The sequence below is a fragment of the Protopterus annectens genome, chromosome 4.part1 (genome assembly GCF_019279795.1).
Source record: "Protopterus annectens isolate FY-2018-M chromosome 4.part1, PAN1.0, whole genome shotgun sequence".
Taxonomy (NCBI): Eukaryota; Metazoa; Chordata; order Ceratodontiformes; family Protopteridae; genus Protopterus; species Protopterus annectens.
The window spans coordinates 231,992,129-232,019,903 of record NC_056734.1 but is presented as its reverse complement, the minus strand read 5'-3'; positions in this window follow the sequence as shown (position 1 = coordinate 232,019,903).

Here is a 27,775-nt window from a genome sequence, read left to right as displayed (position 1 = left end):
ACAGGAACACTACATTTGGCTTGACATTTATGAGGAACCAATTGGATATGTTTGCTGTTTTGCTTAAATATGATACTGTCTTCTGTTTGCACAAAGTAGGCTCATAGTTCAGTAGTTTTTTACATTACAACACCTTTGTGACTCATTTTTTTCCGTTCCAACTTTAGGCATATACACTGGCCCATTGAAGGTTAGGCAATGAATGCACAAAATAATGTTGATTATCACACATTTTTGTATAAGGATTTGCATTGTTTTTCACCCTGCAGCTGACTATCAGCTGTCACCTCCTCCTCTCCTCATTCACTGTGTCGAATGGACCAGCCTTAGCCTTCCCTGGAGCCAATGAGGAGATCATGGACACTAGTGTAGCATCATGTTGTTGTGGGTGAGTGTGTCCTATCCTCTTTTACCCATCTGCAATCTTCTGAGCACCTTAATTACTACATCAGTCACCTACAGCAGTAGGTGCATGCATGCTTCCTGCGTACATAATTTCTGACCAAACAGTACACACACTTGCACCACAAAGCTCAGTAGGCTCACAATGCTGCTCTTCCAGTGTGTTTAGACTGCTTCCTTACACCCAGGATGGGTGAGCTGATATCAGGCACTCATCCACACCTGCTCCATGTGACCTCACTACTGCCCATGGCAGTGGTGGAACATGGATCATGTGGGTCGCAGTAAAAACTTTATCTCTCTATATAAAGGTGCCACTTGAAGCTTTGGGTTTTCAACATTTTATTTGACTTTATTAGAAGGAATAATTTTACATTCAAGTTTTGACTCTAACTTTGCATATCAGTTTGCTTTACTTTGAACCTGCAAATGCATATTGTTCATGTATACAAGCAATGCCTTCCTTGCCCCTCATTACTGCTTTTGAATGCCTGTCCTCTTCTAGGGTTCCCTGCTGAGCTGGACTTTCTGTTCTTTGGCCATTGCTTATGCTCATCCCCTTTTCCACTCATAGAATTGAATCTGTTGCCCTCTGTCCTGCAATCTAAGTGCCTCTAGACTTGAGTCAGTCACCTTGGCCTGTTTTCCCATTTTTGTTTTGGCCCTGCCTTTCATGCTTTCACTTCCCTATAATTGCCAGCTATCTGTTGTTTGCTCCTGTTTATTTCTCCTCTTTTCCGTATTTGCTTTTGTTTCCATTATATTTTTTCCTACTTTTGTGACAGATTTATGCATTTTAAAAAATAGCGAAACTATTGGTCTTAAAACTTTGTTGATGAGCTCAGTCACAATAATTTTCAACAATTATGAAACCTGGGTAGTGTTCCAAAGCAACAAGACTTTATTTGTCACAGACAAGCAATCCTCAGTAACAAAAAATCAGAAGTATTTTAACAATGTTAAACATATCACCTTTTATATACTTAAAAGTGGGTGTGGAAAATATACTTATTGTTTAATTTTAAACCAGCCTATTTAAGAAAACAATATAAACAGGGCCGTAAAAGTGCGTTTTAGACAAGTACCCCCCCCCCCCCCCACACACACACACACACACACTACTACTACTGATTAGATCAAACTAAATCCTAGTTAAGGAAAACACTACCTACCTATTTGCAACTTACATTCTAAAATCAGGTATTAAGAAAAGCATAACACACATAAAAAGACTTTTAACTAAAATCGGGTTTAGCTAACTAATGCAATAAAGACTTCATCAGCTTTGTGTCAAGAACTAAAATCAAGAAAAAAACACATAGCTTTCTAACCATAAAGATAATCTAACTAGAACACTATAAATATAAAAATACATCGATCTAATAAGATCATCTAGTAAATATCCATCCAGGTGTATTAGTGTACATAAAAAAAAACTAATTAACAGCTCAGAAAAAATGCCAGTGCTTTCCAAAAAAACTGTCAAGACAGTTTTCATGTTTATGACCCCAAAACATGTTTATACAATGAAAAATAGCAGAAAAAACATACAAATATACAGGAAAAAGTGGATGAAGTAAACTAGTGATGTATAAATGCGTGCAGATGTGTGCATTAGTGCCCACCAGTATGGTATATGGGGGAATTATGCTAATACTACATAGTAATAGTGGCATGACAAAATGTATGTTTTGAATTTACCTTTTGAATCTCTGGTGTGATGCAATAAAGCTAATCAAAGCAGAATTGAGGTTAAAGTAGCTAAATATATATACATTTATACACATTTTACATATCATTTTTATTATTATTTGGTATATTTTTAGTATGTAAAAACATACTTCAAAAAATCACTAAAATATTTTTTACAGATTGTGTGGCAGCTTATTTAAATTCGATAAAGCAATAGTAGTTAAGTCCTGGATTTCCAATTACATTTTAAATTAGAAATTATATTGTTAAATTTAAATTTTTCTCTAATACATTGCAATTAAACCTAAGACTGATGTTTCCACAAGTATTTCTTTTTCATTTCCCCTCAATTTTTCATTTGAGAATACTACAACACTTTTGCCCACAGCTTTAAAGACAAAGGGCAGGATTCACAAAGGCTTGCACAGAGTGTAAGAGACATGTAACACTCTGTGCAAGCCTCGCGATCCAGGAACAGCCCGAAACTCCGTGTAAGAGACCAGCTAAAACATATCTTACATGGACTGGGCGTGGATATGCTAAATACCTCACTTGCAGCTGAAAGGTATGCAAATGAGATATATTAGCGATCCACGAAGCAGAAACCAGCCCGTGTAAGAGACGTTTTAGCTGCAGAAATGTACTCAGTTGACAACTGAGTATGTTTCTGCAAAAATCACAATGGAGCCATGTCAACTCCAAATAAAGGGTGCATATGTGTCAGGCAGCATGCCAATGGCCAAATATGTGGCCATTGGCAAGGTAACCCGATGCAAAATTAAAAAAATATATAATTTTTTTTTTCGGCAATCGCCGATGTTTAAACGCAGCACAGCCCCACACAAATGGGCTGCGCTGTATAAAACATAAAAATGAAGGTTATAAACCCACAAATGTGGGTTTTATGCAATACATGGAATGACAATGCAGGGACCAGCAGACCAAAAACAACATGGCCACTGTGTAGTGGTTGCTAAGGGGGGAAGCTGAGTCTAAGACATGTAACTAAGCATTAGTAGGCAATCTCATGTAAATGAGGGTTAGGATACTGAATCCCACAGTCACATAGCAAATGAGCACAGTCTGAGTAGTGTAAGAGATACATAAGGGGGAGGAATAGAGTAAGAGATAGGTGACATCACAGGGGGGAATGGTAGAAAGAAATGCAGTTCATTGGAGGTCAGTGTAACATGACAGATGACAGACACAGATCATGGAAAGAGAAGTGCCACAAGATAAGCATGGGAAAGTCAAGAAATGGAAGGTGTACACTGTTACTTACACCAAAGTTTCATGCTGGTCGTGCATGCACACGTGTGCGCGCCATGGTGTGCGAGTAGGGCAGTGTGTGCACTTGTAAGGCACACTGAGCATGTGGGAGCATGGTGGTAAATGTTTAACACTGTTTGCACTGGTGTGCACGCGTGTAGGGCAGACTGAGCATGTGGGAGCCTGTTGGCAGACTTGTAAGACTGTTTGCGCTGGTGTGCGTGCATTTTAACCTGAATAGGCAGATCCTGAACCATGTAAGCATGTGTGCGCGCGTGTAAGCCACTGTGAGCGTGTTTCTGCTGGTATGCACGCTGCTCCCCCCTGAGGAAACAGAAAGGAAAAAGGAAGCAACAGAATTAGTAGGAAGCTAGCAGGGAATACTGCTGGAGCTAGCAGGTGAAAACAATTAGAAGCAGGCAATTACACAGGCAGAATAGTAGCCCAGCCCAGCACTTAAAACTCTGCAAACAGCAGTGCAGGATGTTTCTCTCAAGAGACACTGTAAGACAGGAGTAAGCTATTAGAAGTGAAAACTGAAAAAGCTGAACTCAGAGCAGAAATGTTATGGGCTGACATAGCTGTCATAATGAGACATAGGCGACTTGCTGAGGGTGGTGACAATGCAGATGGTGCCAGACAACCCACAGTGAGGAGACGGAGAAGAGTGTACAGGCCCAGGGTCACCTACCACGGGTTACATGAGCTGGAGATAGTACAGCACTATAGAGTGGACAGAGAGCTCCTGCAGCAAATAGTTGAGCTGTGCAGGCCACGCCTCACACACAGAACCAACAGAGGGGAACCCATCCCAGTGGATACCAAGGTATGTGTTGGCCTATGAATGCTAGCAACAGGTACCTTCCAAAGACCAACTGGTGATATGATGGGGATATCACAGGCATCAGCCTCCAGGGTACTGCACCAGTTCCTGGATGCCATGTCAGCACATGTTGGTGATCATGTATATTTCCCCAATTCCCATGAGGTATTGGCCAGCAATATGCGTCTCTTCCAGCAAATAGCAGAATACCCTGAGGAAGTGGGTGCAATAGACTGCATGCACATACACATCAAAGCACCAGCCAGTGAGCGGGGTAGGGCCTATATTAACTGCAAGGGCTTCCCCTCCATCAACTGCCAGGTCATGTGTGATGCCCAGGGCATAATAATGAATGTGTGTGCTGGCTGCCCTGGGAGCTACCATGATTCCCACATCTGGCATTTGATGCAGCTGTACCAGACATTTGCCAGTGGGGACATCCCACACAGACACCTAGTGGGGGATGCAGGTTATGCACTGGAGCCGTGGCTGATGACACCCATCAGAAATGCACACACACCTGAACAGGAATGCCATAATGAGGCACACGCACAAACACGTAATGTAATAGAGCGTGTGTTTGGGCTGCTCAAGTCACGGTTCCGGTGTCTGGATACATCTGGTGGAGCCTTGCAGTACACACCAACTACATGTACCCAAATTGTCATGGTATGTGCTATGCTACATAATATGCTCTTACTGCGGGTGGCACAGTAGTACAGCGGTTAACGTTGTCACCTCACAGCAAGAGGTTCTCCGGTTCGATTCTCGGCTGGGGTGCCTTCTGTGTGGAGTTTGCATGTTCTCCCTGTGTTCGCGTGGGTTTCCTCAGGGTACTCCGGTTTCCTCCCACATTCCAAAGACATGTATCTGGAGCATTTCTCCCTGGGCCTCCGCTGAAAACAGGCTCTGTGGAACCTAGTCGGACTTTCCCGGTCAACAAATGTTAAATAAATAAAAACAAAAAATAAAAAAAATAAAATCTTGCGAAAACAGCTGCAGCAGGACCAGCATAGGGCTGGGCCAAACAACCCCCCACCATTGCCAAGGCCATCACAGGCAGAGCGTGACTCGGAAGAGGAACAACCTAAGCCTGCCCCAGTAGGCAGAAGGAGGTGTGCCCAGTATGCCCTGGCCTTGGCAAAGAGGCAACGCATAGCACATACACTGGCTCAGTAGGAACCCTGGGAATGATACCCCCTCTGACTCACTCAAATAATAACAGGGATGCCTAAAATGACATGACCTGCTCACAAACATGTACAGGGAGTGTAATATGCGCATCTGACAGAGGCAGCCATGCAGCACCACCTGAGGCATGAATGCCATGTGTTAAATAATGTAACACCATGTACTATATACACACCTGAGGACCCTGACTAGCATCCACCCTCACCAAGCATGAAGCCACAAAATGACGATGGGATGATCAATTGTAATAACTGGCTGAAGTAATGCAGTTAGTCAAAGGGGAGCCAATGTGTTTCAGCCTGGGAAGACATGCGGAGCATGACATGATGCACCACCTGCTAGGGGTGGTGTGCACCTATCAGTCCAGGCCCCATGGATACTGGCAAAGGCTGTCAGTACACACAGCATGCTCTGAATAGGTAAGTCTCAAAACACAAACCCACCTTCATAGGTACCACAAGGGATAGGAACCTAGATGCAATGTTACCAAATGCCAGAAGTCTAAACAGCAAGATGCGTGCAGTGTAAATGCACACAGTATGGAGAATGTTGATATCAGTCCTGTAATAGAAAACTGGGTCAAGGCTCACATCAGCACCCTAACACTACCAGGTTACACCTCATACTGTGCTGTACAGCCGCAAAACATGGAACAAGCTACAAAAGGAGGGTGACTAGCAATAAATGTCAAGGATAACAACAACCCCATGTTGGTACCACAACAAGAAGCAGCATGGATTAGCCATGGTCAAATACCAATGGCTAAAACCGCCTCCCAGTATATAGCCTGCTGCAGACTACTGTCCTAATACCAGGAACTGCACCTGGCCTATGTTGGAATACATGAATATATCAAGCCCCCCAAACCACATTATATTGCTTGACTGAAAATACCCAGACATACACTGGGAGCATTATACTAGCACCAACACAGTAGGAGAAAAGTTCCCAGAATCCATAAACCAAAATGCCCAGGAACAATGTACCACTCCCACATGAGGGGTAAGCATACTGGATGTGATAATCAGCAACATGTGTACTGGATGGCAAGATGAGAAGTGTATCCCTCACTGATAAGACCAGACCATAGAGTAATCACACTGGATATACACATCCTGACCACAGTCCCTGGCCAGAAAACCACAGTGAAAAACATGTGTAAAGCATAGGTTGCACCCCTCCAAACCGATGTGGAATCCACGAAAGGCCCTGTGCAAGTGCAGAATATGGGACACACCGCAGAACATGTTATACAGGCATTCCATGAACACAGCCAGGAATGCTTGGAGTATGCAATCACAAATAACAACAAGACACAATGCCATACACGCAGGCATCTGGCATGCTGGACTCCAGCCATTACCAAACCATGCACAAAAATTAGGTGCCAAAAATGACTTAGGAATTCATTGTAATGTAAGGGAATGAATTTTAAAATAATTTTAATTATGTTGATGTAGAAAGTAGGTATCTTTAGGGATTTAATAATATAAAGTGTAATAATATAACAAATACAATAAATATAATGTTTGATTATTTAGTTTTATATATATATTTAACAATGGTTCATTTTGAACATTTCTTGTTATTTAATTATATTTAATATTTACTGTTTGACTGTTCCATCGTTCTAGCGCCTTGACAGGAAGTGATGTTGTTTGATCAACTTCCTTTTGTATATTTAAACATTTTTGGCGCCTAATTTTTGTGCTTTGATTCTGAGGAAGCTGCTGTGTACCTTTTACCGGCGAAAACACATTTTATCTTAAAATAAATTGGCGTTCAAAAGTATTCCTGTGGATATTTATTGGTGTTTTTTGGATTGCTACTTGCACCTCATACTTTGGACTTTTTTCGTTGTTGCTTTTTTGTATCTGGTTTGTGGTTCTTGTCATGGCTACTGATGGTGTGGGAAGCCCAAGTACACCTAATATTTTTGGAACTGACAATTTGAGGCAAGCCTCGACAGATGTTGATATGGGAGCTTTACTCCTTTCTGTATCGCAAAGAATGGACTCACTACATGCTCGTATTGATTCTTTTGAAAATAGAATCCATAACGGAACTGAGTCAAACAGACCAACGGCGGTGTGTAGCGATCGCACCAACTTTGATTTGCCTGCAATTTTGCCTTCTGCATCTGAGAGCGATGTCTCTATACCTAACGCTCAACGTATTCATTCATCTGCTACTAACACTGAAGATACCCACCGCAACACCAACACTGACCCGAGGCTTATTGGCGTTCCTACTATTACGGACTGGATTAGCAACTTGGAACCTTTTGCATTTTCACCAGTTTCAGCTGACGAGCGACCGGCTACGGGCATGCAGGCTCAGCCCATCTCTATAGATACCATCATTGATAATTTAAAGAAATTGGACATGAAGCTGCTAAAATTAAATAAATTGCAGCTCGAAGTCTCTGACTTCCAACAATGCCTAAGTGAAAATATCATTCCCAAAGGGTTGCGGAGTGCTTTTTCCCCGTCGGGTCTTATCCAAGACCCTTTGTTTTACACAGACTTGATGGCCCTGTTCGAGCGGCAAGGATCCCAACTGCTTGAGTTATTAATTAAGCATTACAATTCTAACATTTATAAACTTACAGAAGAAATTAATAGTCTTGATGACATAATCAAACTTGATTCCATTTTTTTAAGATACAAGTTTGATTATAATAGAATATTCAATAGTATTGATGTATTGATGGTGAAGCTGAAACAAAATAAATCTAAAAAATTGCTTAGGGATAGAACTGCGTATCAACAACAGCAAGCCTACCCAAAATTGAAAATACCTTCTTTATGGGAGGTACCTACAGGGGTTAATAGTTTAGATACCTTTGAGACCTATGACTATGATTCACCCTCTGTGCCCACTGATAACAACGATGAGCAAACTATACAGAATAATAATGGAGGGAGATCGAGTAATAGGATCAAAGGTAATAACCCAAATAAAGGTAGGAATGGTAATAATAATGACCATCAGAATCATCAGAGAAATAATAGTAATCAAAGTAATTTTTTAGGTCCGCAACCTCAGCGGACCTATTATACCAGGAACAGAGCTCGGAACAATTGAGACCTGCTCTTTCCTTGGGAGAGAAGGTTACTTCAGAAACTAATAATGTTTTACAGAATATTACTCATGAATATCCTATCATACAGACTAATTTCAAAGGAGATTTTAAAGTGTATAATTTTTCAAGTGCCAGTTTGCAGTCTGATCTTATTGAGTTGTTAGCTCGAGGGAATACTTTTATACCTAGTGTTCATTTTGACCTAACAAAAACTATTATTGATTTGAAGAGTTTTGTTAGGAAACTTAATTTGAATTTGTTATTTAATAATGAAATCAATGACACGAGGTCATGTTTGAAACTACCTAGTGTTTTTAATCCTCCATTACACATTGGACTACGTGTCTTTGAAAAAGTTTGTGAAGTAGACATTAGGCATATTAAGGATAGGTCTGGGACTAGTAAACCACCCTCTAGTTCAAACATAACTAAAGAACAGAGAATAGCTTTAAACAATCTTAACCTTCTCCCGGTCCGAGTGGTAAAACCTGACAAGGGAGGTGGATTGTTCATCTTTGATAATGAAATGTACATAGAGAAAATATTGTTAGTCTTGGATTCACCAGCATATAGGCTTTCCTCACTTAATGAAATGAATGTTACTTTTAAAAGGATTAGAGGATATTTGAGAGACATGTTTTTATCTGGGAAGATCAATTTTGATTTATATAATTTCCTTGACATCTCGTATCCTAAAGTCCCAGTTATGTTTGGAATTCCCAAGATTCATAAAGATCTTGGGAATCCCCCTATGAGAGCGTTGGTAGATGGAAGATTATCCATGACTTATCCTTATGCTAGCCTCATAGACCAAATTTTAGGTAAATATATTAAGAACATTCCAGTTGTCTGTAAAGATTCATGGTCTTTTCTTAGTAACATCAATAATATTACATATGATGATGGTAATAATTTCCTTACTATTGACGTAGTCGATCTCTATACTTCCATTCCCCATCAGGAAGCTATAGAGTGGATAGCTTTAATGTTACATGACTTGGAGGTTGTCCAAAATGAAATAGATATTGTTACAGAACTTCTTGATATAGTTCTTAGTTCTAACTTTTTCATCTTTGACAACAAATATTACCTCCTAAAACAAGGAGTAGCCATGGGTTCTCCATGCGGTGCAAGCGTTGCTAATTTGTTTATGGCTTTTTGGGAAAACAAGTTTATATTAAAAAATCCTGATTTCAAAAGCCAACTTCGCTTGTACATGCGTTTCTTAGATGATATTTTTATATTATTCCATGGCGATGCATCAGAAGTAGAAACTTTAGTACACTATATGAATGGTACAACCAGTTTTCTTAAATTTACGTACCATTTTTCCACTGATGAAATTGACTACTTAGATGTGAAATTGACTAAAGACATAATAAATAAAAAATACTTGTCTTCGGTCTTTCGAAAACCTACTTATTGAAATTCTCTACTTCATTTTACTAGTTTACATCCATTAAAGCAGAAGCTATTTATAGTGAAGGGACAGTTAGTGAGAGCTGTTCGTATGTGTAGTACAATTCATTCTTTTCAACAGGAATGTATATTTTTAAAAAATTTATTCCTCAATAGAGATTACCCAGATACTCTTATCGATGGGATCATTGAGGAGATAGAATTTAAACGATCAACTGGCTTTTATAAACCCCTACTAGAAGAAAATAAAAAACAGGAAATTCAGACTGTCCCTTTACTTAACGCTTCATAAGAAATTTTGATACCAAGTTTGACTCAAACTGATACTATAGCTAACAATAAAAATAAAAAAGTTGAGTTTCCAACTTGTTTCATTACTACTTTTAGTAATGATTCTAAATATATTTTTGATATTATTTTTAAGAACTGGCACTTTATAAGTAATGACACTTTTCTTTCGGAAAAGTTGGGACCATTGCCAAAAGTGGTGTATAGGAGAGGGAAAAATTTGAAAGAATTATTACAAAGAAAACCATACACTAACCAATTTAATAGAAGAAAAGGGTCATTATCATGTGGAGCTTGTAATTGGTGTAAATTTGTTAGATCAGGTGAATCTTTTCTCATTAAGGGGAGAAGATATTATATCCATCATAAAATCAATTGTGATAGTAAATCTGTTATCTATGTCGCATTTTGTGAATGCTGTACAGCATCCTATATAGGTAAGATCGATCGAAAACTCCGCAAACGTGTCTACCAACATATCTATGCCATTAGGAATAGCAAACTGGATAATGCTCTTGCTAAGCATATATCCTACTATCCAGACCATAAGTTTGTGTTTATGGGTATTGATCAACTCGTCCCCAGTGAGAGAGGTGGACCTCTCTCTCTTATGTTAGAATTGCGTGAGCTTGAATGGCAAATCAAACTAGATGCCTTTCATGTCCCTGGCTTAAATGAGAACTGCAACATTTCAGCAGTTCTTAGATTAAAAAGTTACATGAGATAAGAACTTAGTGTTAGGTCCTGGTAAATACATTTAATTAAGGAATGTCCATATTAGTCTAATGCATACAAAATCAATTAAATAACAGATATTATCGACCATTTTTAGAAAATTAAGGGTTATGGAGATATACAGTTTAGATAAAAAATTTAGATATTTAGTTATTCATTAATTGATGTATGACTTAGGAATTCATTGTAATGTAAGGGAATGAATTTTAAAATAATTTTAATTATGTTGATATAGAAAGTAGGTATCTTTAGGGATTTAATAATATAAAGTGTAATAATATAACAAATACAATAAATATAATGTTTGATTATTTAGTTTTATATATATTTTTAACAATGGTTCATTTTGAACATTTCTTGTTATTTAATTATATTTAATATTTACTGTTTGACTGTTCCATCGTTCTAGTGCCTTGACAGGAAGTGATGTTGTTTTGATCAACTTCCTTTTGTATATTTAAACATTTTTGGCGCCTAATTTTTGTGCTTTGATTCTGAGGAAGCTGCTGTGTACCTTTTAGCGGCTGAAAAACATGTTTTTTTTGGCAATCAGGAGATCACACTACATGATGCACATTACCCTTTCCAAACACTGATGATGTCAGCACCCTATAAGTACAGCCGGAGAAGAGGAACTTTCTAGTAATCCGAATAGTGTGTTTTGCTAATGCGTCTCTCTCACGTGTCGTGACATAGTTAGGTAGGAGTATGAATCCTGCAAATGGCAAGTGTGTGTGTGCATGTGTGTTGGGGTAGTAGGGTGTGTGTAATTGCAAGTGTGAGAGAACAGATCCTTTTGGCAAATACTACAATACACCAGATGCTGCATATTCCCCCAGTAAACACAGGGGATGTCACCACACTATCAGCACAGCCAAACAGGGCTACTTGGCCAGTAATGCCAATAGTGCGCTCCGCTACTGGGTCTATTACCATTGTCAGAGTACAGATAGGTATGTTTTGGAAACCCACAACTGCCACGTGCGGTTCTGTCAAACATTATGACCTTGTGTGGGTCTTTGTGCATAACAATGCATGCCATTGCCTAAACCAGCAATGGCAATGCACACATGATGTATGTGTGTGACACATACACATAAATACCTGTGACCTGCAGTAGTTACCATGTCTCACACGTGCCTTGAGTGGATAAATGGTATTTGCAATGCATAACAATATGGCTGTGTCTTACTGTGCAGGGGCCGCATGCAGTATGTGTCTATACAGTGTGGGTGTTTATGGTAAAATACCTACAGCAGGGGATACACATCTGATCTGGGCCATATAGTCTACATGTAGTCGATGTACAGGTGCTGCATGTTCCCACCTGTTGTGGGAGTGGTAACATGTTATTCCACTGCAATTCAGTGACCACATGCTGGGAACCTTTCGGTTAGTGTGTTGTAGCTACAGTAATGCTCACGCACAATGTTTGGCTGGATGCAGTCCAGCCATATAAAGACATTTCTTGAGACTGTCATATTGCCAGTGTTGTTATGGAGGATAGGTGGGTTTCCTGTGTATGGGAGGGTTGTGTGTACCAGGCTATGAACCAGAAGACAGTCCGACACACTGTTAGCTGCGCATGAATAAGCCCTGATGCTTTGTGCTGTGCCAACAACCTGGAGGTGTGTGTATCTGTGGTGCCTTGGGATACCACCCCCCTGTCCATGTGTGTTACATGTGTAGGGGACGACAGGCATGGTATGAGGTTTAACCTGGCAGTGATGGATTGCACCTGTGAGCCGTGAATCAGGACTCTGGTACTGCACAGACATTGCAGTTCACCATGCCGAGGACAGTGTCCAGTGCATGCATCTTGCAGTGTACACTGCTGGTGTTGTGTAGCATCACTTTTAATGTCCTATCCTGTGTGATACCCGCGGAGGTGGCTATGTAATCCGTGTCCTGCAGCAAAAGGCACTATGTGTGCATCAAGGGGCTTCGCCAATATACAATGGCCCATGGTGTCACGTGCAAGCTGCCCCCCGCAAATCATTGTGGCTTCCCTAGCATGTAAGCACACGTTGACAGCCAGTGGATACCCTATGAATGACATTGGAGATTGAGCAGACTGTAGACATAGAACACCCTTCCTACATATAGTGGTAGCATACCTGGTGAGGGTATGATGGCAGTTAAACAGTCCACCAGAACCAACAAAGGTTCAACCAAGAAAATAAAATGAAATTCGAACCACAGTGTGCACTGAATGAATACTCAAGATCTGAAACACGAAGATTTATTCAACCAACAACAGACTAAGCATATGCTTTCACCAGCAACCTGGCTTCTTCAGAGTCTGACAGTAAAACACTCCATATAAAAAACACTCCACATTTAAAGCAAGAATGCATTCTCCCCACCCATCCAATTAATCAATAAATCAATCAAACAGACAATTTCTTAAGAATACATTTACAACCAAGTATTAGTTTAAAGAAACAATTCATAACATTTAATAAACTTATAATAGTCATACACTACATATGTATACATATAAAAATGTAATATAAAATTGCAGTTCCTCTAAATAACACTACTTAAGTATTTTAACTGAGGCTTTATGGTGACACATTCATTTAGCCCAGGGCACCTGGTAGCATTGAGCCTAAGCTGCCATTCCATTTCTAACCTTGCTACCCTGTTCTGTGCATCACACTGAATGTTAGACTTAACCCTATCTATAATAAAAAATAAAAATTTGTTAAAATTCCCACATACTGCACTATGCAAATAAAGTGCATTGTGCTCATCCTTTCTCCTGATTGAACTGACATGTTCCCCTATTCTTGTTTTCAAGCTTCATGTAGTCATGCCCACATAAAATGCATCGCATGACATACACGAAGCAAGATATACACAATTCTTGGTGCTACAATTACAAGCACCTGGACAAGATATCGTGACGTTGATACCCCACTACACTTACGTACGTCCCAACTGCTATGTATCTACATCCTCTACAGGAACCACATTTGCTCATGGCAGATCTAGTGTTGCTTCTACCCTCTCTTTCAAGTATACTCTTCAAGTTCTTTCCTTTTCCATAGACAATCACCGGGGTATCATCTAGGATCATTTTAATATCTTTACTCAGAAAATATTTCCACAAATTTCTGAGACTAGAACCTAGTTCATTAGCTCTTTCATTGTATGTCAAAACAAATTTTGCTTTATTTGTTTTATTCAATGTGCTGACACTACTACCTATGTTTGCACCCTCCTCCCCTTGCCCTCTTAGAATAGGACTATATTTGTTTCTTCTTCTTCTATATACTTCTTTTTTGATGTTAGTTAACATTGATAGCAGGTACCCCCTGTCAACAAACATTCCAATCAATGTATAAATTTCCTTCTTAAATAAATCATCATTACTGATTAATCTACATAGCTGGACCATCTGGCCCTTAACTACACCTCTCCTTTGGTGCAGAGGGTGACAACTTGTGTAGTGCAGCATCGTGCATGATGGCAACCAAGATCAGGCTCATACTGGCCCGTGCCACATGCTGAGAGATCCCTTCTATGCTCCCTATCATGTAGTCCAGGGAGGTATGTCTCAGGTCATCCATAGTGGCATGGTCAATGACTGAGTCATATGTGTCCATGCCTCTGACTGACCTGTATGCATGTGTTTTGTGGTGGACCATAGTGCCCCACAGGCATATCACTGTGACCTTCACCATGTACAGCCTGTTGAGCGGGACCCCACTGCAGCAGCCAAGAGAGGTACCTGACACATCTGGAGCAGGTGTGTTCTGTAGCCGTACAGGCTGTGAGTGTGTGGCACACGGGATGTGTGTGCCATGTGTGGCATGTGCTCTGTTCCGACGTAACGTATGCCTGTGTGCCAGCTGCAGAGGTGTGTGATGCTCAGGCAAGATGCTATTCTGAGTCTCCAAGTATGCCGCAGTGTGTTCAGATTGCTGTCAGTGTGGGTCTATGTCTGACTGGTATTGTAGTCACTGTAGTATGTCATGCCACCTGACAGGGTATGGCATTACTGGGTTCAGAGTGCTCAGTCCCCAGATTGGCTATGTGGTGGCATCCCACACATGTGTTGTACATTCCTGGCCAGGGGTGAGGGTTGACTGCATACATGTGGCAGCTGTGACATTGTCACATGACTCACATAAACCACAACTGGACCATAGAGGTGATTCACAGGTTACCTTTGCACATGCTACCATAGTAGTGTGATTGCCATGGTGATTACCAACACATAGGGCCAATGGGGAACAACATACTGAAGGTGTGTATGTGTGGGTGTACTGCTACTGATTTCATAGCACTGGCATATATGACTGCACACGTGGGTAAATGCCAGTAAGACATGTGCAATGTGTCACAGGCAACGTACATGCGAACAGGACAGACAGTGACGTTCTGTCATGTGTAAACTTGACATACATATAGTACGCTATGCAGATGTCACTAGAATTCCACAGAAGCACTGTAACTCTGCATTGCAGGTGGAAGCAGTGTTCCAGGGAACCCCAAGTGAACATGCATGCAAACAAAGCTACAGTAAGCAGGGCTGGAAGTAGTCCATTCTACAACAAAGAAGGGGTAACAATAACAGTAGGTAACAGTGCAAATATGTAGGCACTATTAACATATACCCAGGAATGCACAGCTCAGATGTCCGTGGTAGAACTGATATTATGTCATAGTTAATTGTGATTTGGATTACATTGGCACTGCACACATATCAACATGCACAAACATCCACATTGCAGTCATTGTGGGCAACTTGCCACCATTACTGTACATGCCCATCATTGCGTATCACTACTTGCATTAGCTTCCCCCCTTGTGCTACCCATGTATGTGGCTATCTGTTGACATCCTTACCACCGGTATGCAATAATGTGCAGCTGTTACACTTTGGTACGTACTATGGGTGTAGATAACAATTCAGGACAGTCATATGGTTACTGCATCAGGCATGCTGGGATATACACACAGTCATATCAGCACACTGTACTGCTACCAACATGATACTACTAATACACTTCTATGCAGTCACCCTGTGCATCAGCAACGTGTTTACCTGTTCCTGCACTGATGTTGGAGATTGCAGGAGGTGGCACAGTTTCATCATATGCACAGGGTGTGAATTAGGTATGCCTGAGTCTGCCACTGATACCACCAATTGAAATGTGTGTGTATGTGTGTTGGTGAGGGACAGCAGTACAGGGTGGGGCAGTGTTGGTGCAGTGTGTGTGTGTATGTGGTAGCCCTAGGTGTTAACATTTTGCATGTGTGCATGCACGCACACAGTTCCACCTCATGGCTGCCATATACAGGAGTTTGTGGACAGCCACAGACTGCACCTGGCAGGTTATACAGATCAGTGTCTGTGGGCATGGACACGGTACCTGTGCCTGGCAGGGGTGCTACAGACTGTATCCGGTACTAAGCCAGACTGGGTACTGTCATCAGAAGTGGGAATGTGTTAACTGGACACAGGTCCCTGTTGGGACTGTCCAGATCCATGTGCACGTGGTCTCCTGGGTCGTTCCGATGACAGCATAGACCCAGCATTGCTGGGGCTGCTGCTGGCACTATGGGGTTATCCGCGGGCCTGTTGTCATCCGCGCCGACTGCCAGCTGCTGCTGTTGCTGGCATATGGCCAAGTCGACGCCGCAACCGCCCACCATTGCCCTGGCTCATGGACATGTGGTTGTGGAACTGCTGTAATATGTCCCCACAACGTCTGAATATAACATCGGTGAAATTACGGATAGCATCTGCGATGTCATGCATACTGTCAGTCATGGCTGTGTGACATGCTCTCAGCTCCCTCAGACCCTGTCTGGTGTACCTTTCCATATGCGACTGTGCCTGCATGACAGCCCGAAACATAGCTGAGGTTGACAGACCTCTTTGGGCACGTCTGCCAGAGGCAGTACGCCCACGGATGCTCCCACGAGAACCCATGGGCAACTGTCTGTGTGGTACCATCGAAGGACCCTGCCCATGGCTGCTGTGTGGGGAAGCATGTGCCACAGATACCACATTACCCTGGTCAATGCCCACTGTAACCTGTCCATCACCTAGGGACAATGGTGACATAGGATATACTGGCAGGATGACTGTGCGCAATGATGGGGTTGACAGCTGTGTACTGTCAATTGGCTGACCAATGGCGGACCCTGACACACCTTCCTGTGCCATTACACAGATATCATCATTATCAGTACCTGTGGCACCAGATTCAGGTTCCCTGCTGCAGGACAGCAGAGCAGCACCAGAACCTGTGGGAGGAAGACAGGAAACACAGTTTACAGTGTCCACACAATGTTACCAGTGATGCACTTATGCATACATGCACACATGCACACGTGGACACATGGACACAGGCACACATGCTCACATGCACACATGCACACATGCACACGTGTACACATGCACACATGCACACGTGGACACATGAACACGTGGACACAGGCACACATGCACACATGCACCCATGCACACATGCACACGTGGACACGTGTACACATGCACACATGCACACGTGGACACATGCACACATGCACATGTGGACACAGGCACACATGCACACATGCACACGTGGACACAGGGACACATGCACACATGCACACGTGGACACGTGGACACAGGCACACATACACACATGCACACCCCGCAGTATACACACAGAGCACTACTGAGTTACACTAGTATTACTAGCACAATCAGGACTATTATAGTTATTGTTAAAACACACTCACCAGCAAGGATGGCCTGCCTTGCTGTAACACTGGAGGGACCTGCAGAAATGAGGAGATTAATGTCAGTGGGCACAACTGTGCCATTGATACTGCATATGATACAGTGCAGTAGTACACCAGTTGCCTTTCACACGTCAGCTGCTGATATTGCCAATATCACACCTGCACAATTACATATGTTGGCAGCTACATACCACAGACACACCTTACACATGCATAAACTAACAGTGTACAGAACAGTCAAGTGTACATATGGCATATTACCTGCATGTTCCATGTCGTGCTGCTGTGTGGATCCAGCCTCCATCATGATGCAGGTGTATTGCTGTTGCTGTTCCGGGGCTGGAGCCACAACACTTAGGAGTAGCCCCTCCAGTCTGGAGAGGGGGGGTGTGGCCACCCCACCTCCTGTGGCAACCTGTTGCCTGTGGATATCCGACGCACGCTGACGGACATTTCTGATTAAATCACTGCAGTGATGTCGTACCTGCTCATATGTCCTATTATGTGTGCCAAAATCATTTACCCTACGGACAAGGTCTTGCCACAGTGCAGCCCTCTCCTGCTGATTCTGGCTGGTGCGGGAAAACAGTATGTCATAATCTCGCACAAGGCTCTGGTGTATCTCCTCATCTTCTGCTGCAGAGTAGGCGGGATTACGCTGATGCGCTATGTCCCTGGAAGAGAAGACAGACAGGATATCAGCAGACTATGTCAGCAATATATGGCACACATACTATACATGATACTCAACTGTAGTGATATACTACTACTCCCATATGTAGCATGTGTGTGTCTCTTGGTGGATACACAAGTACATGGCCTGATATCAGTGCTCAGCCAACACCTGTGCAACAATACCTGCCACATTCCATACAACATAGTAGCATGCCTCATCGGTCAGCACACTGCGACAGGTCCAATGCACAACCTCACTCTGGAGGTTCATACCAAGGTACTGTATGTGGAATGCCATCCACTAGTGTGATCTCGACACAAGTTACTCAGCCTGGATATACATATCCCACCACCACCACCACCATCACAGTAGACTACTTTGATATGTATGTGATTAGACAGTTATTCACTTGTTAGGACTAAGATGGTATCCATGCAGCCCACTGGGTCAGTGGAAGCCACAACCCACACTGCTGACCCCTTTGCGAATGCTTCCCATGGACCTCCCAAAGATTGCATGGAACATGCACACACATTTCTAACCCAGACCCTATGCACAAAGGTTAGGCATCCTGTCCGGTGGACCCCAGCCAAAGGCAGATTGTATAACGATAGAAGGAGGCTACTGCAGGGCAGAGCAGATTCACATTAAGGGAAGGCATCTGTGGTCAGCACTGGTAATAAGCTACGGTCTCTCATAACAACATCCACGGCCTTCTCTGGGAGGGAAATGGCCATGAACACTATAGATAACCACAAGGCCTTCTTCAGTTATGTTACACATGTGGACCAAATGCCTCAGATATGCTCTGAGTTAACACACACCTACTTAACATTCACTGAACACACAGATATTGGCAACATTCTTGCAGACAGGTTCGGTGCACATATTCCCCCTCCTTCTCCCCCACACTTAGAAATACTTATCACAGCTGAATGTAACCTCCCTATCATCTCACATGTCCAGGTGAGGGCCACCCTCAGCAAAGCAGAACACACAGCATCAATGTGACCTGATGGTATCCCTGGATGTGTGCTACGTGAACTCCAAGAGGACATACAACCGCATATAAGACTGATATTTAACCTTGGCCGTACTACAGGATATGTACCTGAACACTGGCATACAGCAACAGTGGTCCCACTCCACTAAGGAGGCACCTCTACTGACCCTGGGAACTACCGCACCATAAGCTTAACCTGCCTGGTCTGCAAAGCTATGGAATGATTCAGTATGGGACGCATATACAGTGATATTGGGTACCTGCAGACACTTGTTCCCGGCCAGTTTGCCTTTGTGATGGGCTGATCCTGCCTTTTGAACCTGGTTGACCTTTCAAAACAGTCACTACAGCCATTGATGAGGGCAACGCAATCCATACAGCCTACCTGGACTTGCCTAAGGCCTTCAAAACAGTACTCCACTCAGGCATCATAGACAAGCTCATTAGCTTACATGTTACTGCATATGTCACATGATGGGTTGCACACTGGTTGACATACAGAATCCATAATATCGATTTTGTAGGAGCCATGTCAGACTCAATGCCAGTTACATGTGGTATCCCACAGGCCTCTGTCCTAGGACCCCTCTTGTTTGGCATTTATTTCTCAGATGTAAAAGCAAACATGTGCGGGTTGTGGATGACAAAGTTCCCAGATGACTGCTAACTAAGCGTCATAGTCATTACACCAGCTGACACACACATCCTACAGACAGGCCTCATTGCAATGGAAAACTGCTGCCAGGATCATGGCCTAACACTGAATGACATGTAATGTATAGTCATTCCCTTTTGGTGGAACTACGTGCACACAGCATATCACATGGACATACCTATAGATACAGACCTATGACACATATGGAGGGTTCACAGTATGCAGACTATTAACCTGTTACTTTACATTACCTGTGTCTGTCGCAGCTGGTTGCATTACCCCTACTACTGCTTCCTGCTGCTGCTGGCACGGCTTGTTACTGTCACTGCTGACAGCTTCAACTCAGTGTGTGTACTGTGTGTTGTTTTCTCTCTCTCTCTCTCTCTCTCTCTCTCTCTCTCTCTCTCTCTCTTTCTGTCTTCCTCCAGACAGTGCAATGAACATATTGCATGTGTGGAGTGTGAGTACAGAATACTTTTATAGGTATCTGCATAAGTCCATGTGATGGCCTCTGCACCAGTTGTAAGCCAGCATTTGCTAATTGCATGCAGCCAGTTGTGTACTGATTGCAGTTCTCACTGTGATTTCAGGGCAGTGCTATAAAAGGGTATATGAGATAGGCGTTGCCCTTTCAGATTGTAAGGGCGGGGACCATGCTGGTATGCTGTGGACACTGTTCTGTGAGTGTAAAGGTTAGTATCTCTCTCATGATTCAGGCTGTGTTGTAGATTCACATTTCTCCATTCCTCTCTCCTGTTTCCTGTAGTAAGTGTGTATGCACACTGACACCTACAACTATACATATATATATATATATATATATATATATATATATATATATATATATACATATACATACATTTATATATGTACATTAACTGACATTATTACCTACTAGCTACCAACTAGCATGGCTGTTTCTGTTCACACACTACTATTATGGAAATCCACTAGTTCTGACAGTAAGTATGAATGACATGCTTTGTGTACTACACATCCTATATTCCCTTTACATTCATTCTTACTATTACATGATATATTTATTTTAGCACAATGCTCTTCAATAAGAGTCATGGCTTAGTGGTAGGTCATGCAGACTACTGTTTCCAAGGTCCTCGGTTCGGGACTGACCGTGGGATTTTATTTTGCTTTTGAACTGACTACCGGACCTGTCAATAAAAGTGACTAAGGCACTTTTAAGCAGTTGCAACCGGGTTAGCGCTGGTTTGCGCAGAGCTCCCGGATGTGCACTGGCGTTCAGCTCCGTGCACACCCGCTTACAACCGCTTAACAGTGCTTACTCTGGCGCACACCCGCGCTATTTTCTTTGAAAGAAATGAAAATGAGGAGACAGGAAAGTGGTGAAAAAGGGGTCACAAAGAGGGTAAAACAGTAGGGAAACAAGCTTGGGTTTTGCAGGAGGGATGTAGGTAAGGCCCATAGCTGCCCATTTCTTCATCAGCAACAGCTGTGCATATGTATGTAATTTGGTGTGTCATTTGAAACCTTCCACCCCTGAGAGAGGTGTCAGGACAACAATAATACTTTTTGTACAGCCAATTGTAATTGATAGTTTCCATGTCCAGCAGACGTGTGTGGAATGGGCAGCTATGTATGGGGCATAATTTTTTTGTGGGTACAGAGTGCCCTTTTTTTTTTTTTTTTTTTTTAGGTGAGAGTGGTATGTCAGGTGAAGGAAGTCGGTATAGCTGGGGAGGTAGGTTGGGTAGGTCAACAGGTAAGACAAACAAGACGCATACAGGGGCGGTGTATGACACGTGTGGGGGGGTTACACAATTGACGGGGATGGATGTTTGGATATCCAGAGCCCATGAGCCCACAGATGGCAACAGTGGAACTGATATCCCCACCCATGGGCAGTTGCCACTGTTCCTTCACTGCCCAGGACGGGGCTGTGCTGGGGGCTGTGAAAGCCGGGCAACAGGCATGCCCGTAAGTTGTGCCACCTGTGCCTCAAGCTGGCATAGGGGCCCAAGAACAGAGTCCCAGATCTCCCTACACACCACAGTCCAGACGCTACGGAGGGTGAGTGGTGGTTCTCCTCTGGCCACACTTGCAGAGGGGGGACGGGCCCCATCCCCTGCAGCGCTTCCACCCGCAGGTGGCACAAGGCCACCAGAGGAGGGTCCAGACTGGGCACTAGTGCCAGGTGCACTCGCCAGCTGAGGTGGGAGAGGTGGATCCGCTGGAACCCGCCTTCCCTGTCGTCCTATGTTTTGCATTATGTCATGACAGTTTGGGTTAGTAACATACAATACCATTTGCAATTAGTTGTAACAGCATGCGTTAGTATTCCCATTAACCACACACCCAGATATTCACACCATTGAACAGCGAGCATAACACATGCATAATATGAACAGAAATACACAGTCCAACAACATGCAGGGTTGATTGATGGCAACAGGCCATCAGGTTTGGATGTAAGAACAGGGCAGATGCATCAACGGACATGCGAATATTTATGACCCAACAGGACAAATGTCCAGGGGTGTTAATTGTGATTGAACATACCAGTTTCACGTGGAATGGGTTATATGTGGTTATAGGGTGGGGTGAAGAAAATAATATTAACACCTTCGAATATCAATACATATGCTGTACATTTCTAATAGCTGCAGATATGTACACACTACTGTTCTAACTACAGTTTCCTATATGATAACTACTTCAATTTGGTGATAGGACTGTTACTGCTACATCAATATACATTTTATTGTTCTTCATACACATTCATATCTGGCTTTGTTCAGCTACATCATCCTGCTACATTTGCTTTATATAGCTATAGACAGCTGTGGATGTTTAGTATTTCAGACATTCATACTATCTGCATATTGCAGACTGAGAGCAACATATCCAGATTTTGGGATACACATTCCAGCTGCAGCAACACTTTGAACACATTTGACTGTTTGGTTCTGCTTGTCACATTCATTTCATTCTGTACTGACTGCAGTATACTTTATTCAGGGGTTATTACTACTTTATTGGTGGGTTCATAACTCTTTCTCACACTCTCTCACTTGTTTTCATTTTACTATTCAGGATGGTACTTACTTCTAGACTTTATTGACATGTTTTACCTGTAGTTATTACAATCCTTTCCAGCAGTCTCACTTCTGTCATGTTTCAGTATTTCAACAGGGGTATATTTCACACATGTGATTTGCTCATCTTCTGCAGCTGTACTTTTCAGCCTGCTGCAGGTTGTGTACTATTATATTACAGGTGGGGCATCTTTATTTCAGACTTTATTTCAGACATTTTCATTTTTCTGTTTTGATTACAGACTGCAACACACTTTTGTAATCAAGCAATACTTGCAAACACTCTTACACTGTTACTTGCACTCTTTTGCTAACTGTCATACTTTTATATTTCTTTAGAGTTACTGGGAGAGGATTAGTGACCTGCCTGGTGGCGCAACCGCACCAGCCTATCACCATAGGCTCTGCGGTTCGCAGAATGGACACCTGCAGCTGTAATATAAATTAAGTAATATTGGAATACACATCTCCATAATATCAGCTAGTTTAATTTCTTACATACATTATTAAATGTAACTTACTCAGTAGTGGGGCGTTGGGTATTTGCCGGGCCTCCTGGATCCAAAGGTACAATTGGTCCTGCTTGCATCTCTTCAGGTCCGCATGGTGGTGATGGACCTACTCACCAGTCCTTGGAATCCCTGTGGCACTGGTGAGATCATGAGCCAACCGGTCCCACGCCTCAGCCCTATATGCTCCCCACAGGACCTGGCCCTGCATGAGTTGGGCCTCATGATTGTGGACTGGAAGCCAGACCATGTATCTGGACTCATCAATGCCTCACCTCTGTGCTCAAAAGCAACTACCCTCACCTACTCCTGACATTCTGGCTGCAAGTTAGTTCTACAATTGTTTATGCTGTGTATTCCCACCTATGGGGCTTATATATGCCATTTTTACCACACATATCTGTGATTGGCCATTTTGGAATTGTATCAACTTCACAAAACCTGCTTTGTCATGCTCCACTTTGTATTCATTCCTATATATTTGCTATTACTGCATTTTTAGGCACTTCTGTCATGGCTTAGTGGTTCAGTACCTTGACTATGGTGCATAGTATCCTGGGTTCGAACCTGGCCACTGCTTTTTATTTTTTATGACTGTCTAGACAGGCTTGGGGGTGTGTCTGTGTAAAGGCAGTTTTGATACAGCTTGCTCAACGTTGCCCGTCAGTTAGCTTGTTGGCACTGTGCGCAGCTCCGCGCAAATGGGGTACACTGATTTACACTTCATTTGGCTGTTAGCACGCATATTACACTCAACTCAGCTAGGGGCACACAGTTTCAGTGTGTTAAACCACTGCTCACCTACGGACACTCATTTTACACCTGTTAAACCACTGCTCACCTACGGGCACTCATTTTACACCTGTTAAACCACTGCTCACCTACGAGCAGATGCACTGACCTTGTTAAACTGTAGCTCAGCTATAGGCACATCTCGCATTTTTTATTGTTTTATCTCACATTTCTTCAAAATAAATGGACTATTTCATTACATTTTACATAACATATGATTTTATATGTGTACATATTTATCAGGGACTTGTTTCGTGCTTATTTTACTAAAAATAAAAATTGATGTTGTGGGCGCTCAAACCATGGATGCCTGCGCTTCAGCCGACGTCTCAACTGCTACGCTATTGCTTCTTTGCTTACTTTGCATATTTAGTTCTTATATGCTTTTCCACTGACTGCTAACTGTGGCTAATTTACAGGCATGCCCGCGCAAATGAGCGCACTCACGGGCAAACATCTTTACGATTTAAAAAAAATATATAACATGTTCATTTATATATTTTATGTTCATAGTCTGTGGAGGCATGTGTTGTGTTGTGTTTATTCACATTTCCATGGCCTCTGTCGTGGGTGTTCACTTTGGGCACTTTTACTCGTCTGGGGGCGTGTCCGCTTGCAGGGCTCGGCCTACGGACACACCCCCTACTGTCTTCCACGGACCGTGTTAGCCTTAGCTGTGATTCAGCATGCCCTCATGCATATGCATGACATGCTGACGTCACACCGTTTAACTGCAGCCTCCGTGTAAGCCTTGTATCTCTTACATGGAGGCTTCGTGAATCCTGCCCATAGCTTACTTTTATATGAATAAACAAACATTATAAAATATAGTGTTTCATAGGAAAGAGCACATAATAGCATTCTGCCAGTTAGTTACTCTTTCCTTTGCCCAGTACATTTCTGTTACTGCTGGAGCACAGTGAAGTGTTCAAAGACCTGCTTAGTCATTTTCATTCCCATTTACCCTCTTTGGTCCTATCACTTCCATGACTTTAGTTTCTCCGTTCTTTTGACATGCAGTCCTTGTGCCTACCTATGATAGAGTATACCGAGTATACCCACTCTTTTTTTCCTCTTCTACTAAACTTTCATTTCTTCTCTCACCTCTCCCTGCATTGCCTGGTTGTCCAATTCTTGATTGCTTCCCTCATCCTGACCTCCTCCTCTAATACAATTTATCTGCCACTGTTTCATTTTATCTTTCTTCATCCTTCTTTGACCAGTTTAGCCTGTTCAGGCCCTCTGAGGTCCAGCACTGAGCATCTGAATCTCCTCAGGATTCAGTCGAAGCACCTCGTTTTTAATATGGTTTCCACTGTCTCCTTCTTGTATCTCTGTCCCTGCTTCTGCTGTGCTCACTAACAGACTGTCCTCTTCTGCTGGATTTCTGCTTTAACCAGTTTCTTGTTTTTCTTACTGTATCTTTTTTCTACTTTCCCCTCATATTTCCTCTGTTTTTCATGTTTTTTTTGTCCATTTCCATTGTCTGCTATGCCTGGGATCTTGCCTGACCCACTTATCTTGTCAGTCTCTCTTTGTGTGTCTTTGTTTACTTCCTCTTTAGTTACATGCTCTCCATGACACTTGTAATTCTAGCCTTTTGCCCTTTGCAGTATATTTGAATTTATTTCTTTGTGTTTGTTGCTCCAGCTTTGACTGCACACAATCTCTGTAACAAAAACTTGTGTTTCTCCCTCTGTGTAGAACATGTGTTTCTTTCCTTTCCATGTAACAGTTAAGATAGCAGGGTGGCTAATCCATTCAGGGATTCCCCTGGGCTGTTAGTGGCTTCACCAGGTCAATCATTCTTTTTCATAGTTTATGCAGAGAATCAGAATAATCATCCAGTGGTTTTATGAACAAACCATTAAAAGTTATGATGAACTGACCATTAAAGGTTATGAACAGACCATTAAAGGTTATGAACAGACCATTAAGGGTTATTATGAACAGACCATTAAAGGGTATCAATTTAAGTGTTCTGCCTTGTCTCAGAATTTCTTATTCAAGCTTATAGCTGTGCGGGCCTGCTAATGTGTGTCTCAACTGCCCTTCTCTTACACATCCCATTCTATCAACTCTGGATTATTTCTATTTTTGGGTCATGTAAATGGGTAAGTGAAATTTTGTTTCCAGCAATTCCAGAAGCAGACATGATCCAAAACTCTTATTATCCTTATATTGTTTCTTCTGGATCTATTTTCTATGTCATCCAGTTTTTCTGTTTGCCATTGTAGCTTTTTTTCTATTCAACTCATTCACTTCTCCTTGATGATTGCCTGCTGTTTATCTCATTAGGTCTACATCATCAGTGACTGCTGCTGGCTTTTGGAATAGTATGCAAAGCAATTCTTCCTCTGGAGCTGCTTTAAACACTAACATCTGTTGCATCCTGTGATTTTTATGTATGTATATGTATGTATGTATGTATGTATGTATGTATTTATTTATTTATTAATCTGGAACTGGTTGTTTAGTCACTTTTTTCCTGACACTTTGCCCAGAACTCTGAGCATAAACAGCCATTTTGTGTGGGTTCTCTCATGCTCTCAGACATTTTTCCTGGATAAACAGATTAATTGTGGTAAAGCAACAACTCTGCAAAGTGAAATAGCTTATTATTACTATAACTATTGACTCTAGTTTTGTAGGCTCACTATGGATCATTTGACTCGGTTTTGTAACTGGGAAGTCTTTTTTTTCAATTGTTCTTAATCAAGACGATCCTGGGTCTGATACCATATGCACCAATGGTTACCCAAGTTGTATTTGTTGGTACTTTTAGAAATATCAGGGTACACCATCATTTTAGAGGGTTTATATCATAACATCGAAGGCATCTCTGATCAGTATTAGCAAAAAACTACGGGCACTCATAAAATCGTCTAAGGCCAGCTTCGAGAGAAAAATTGCACAGGACACTAAGGATAATCACAAGGCTTTCTTTAGTTATGTTAGGAACCAGGGTGGGAATTCCCAGATATGTTAAGAATTAGTCCAAAATGACAAAAAATACACCGAACCCACAGACCTTGCCAACATCCTAGCTGACAGGTTCAGCGCAAACTTCTCCCCCCCACTCCCCACCAAAAGCGTAAATATCTATCCCAGCAGAGTGCTGCCCCCCTGACATCACAGATGCTCAAGTAAGAGCTGCCCTCTCCAAAGCAAAAAACACAGCATCAATGGGACCAGACAGTGTCACAGGCTGCGTCCTACATGAACTCCAAGAAGAGCTAAACCCAAACACAAAACTACTGCTCAATCTCAGCCTTACTACAGGATATGTACCCAAAGAGTGGCGTACAGCAACGGTGGTCTCTCTCCACAAAGGTGGTGCCTCAATGGATCCTGGAAACTATTGCCCCATAAGCCTGACTAGCTTGGTCTGCAAAGCTATGGAAAGGATCATCATGGA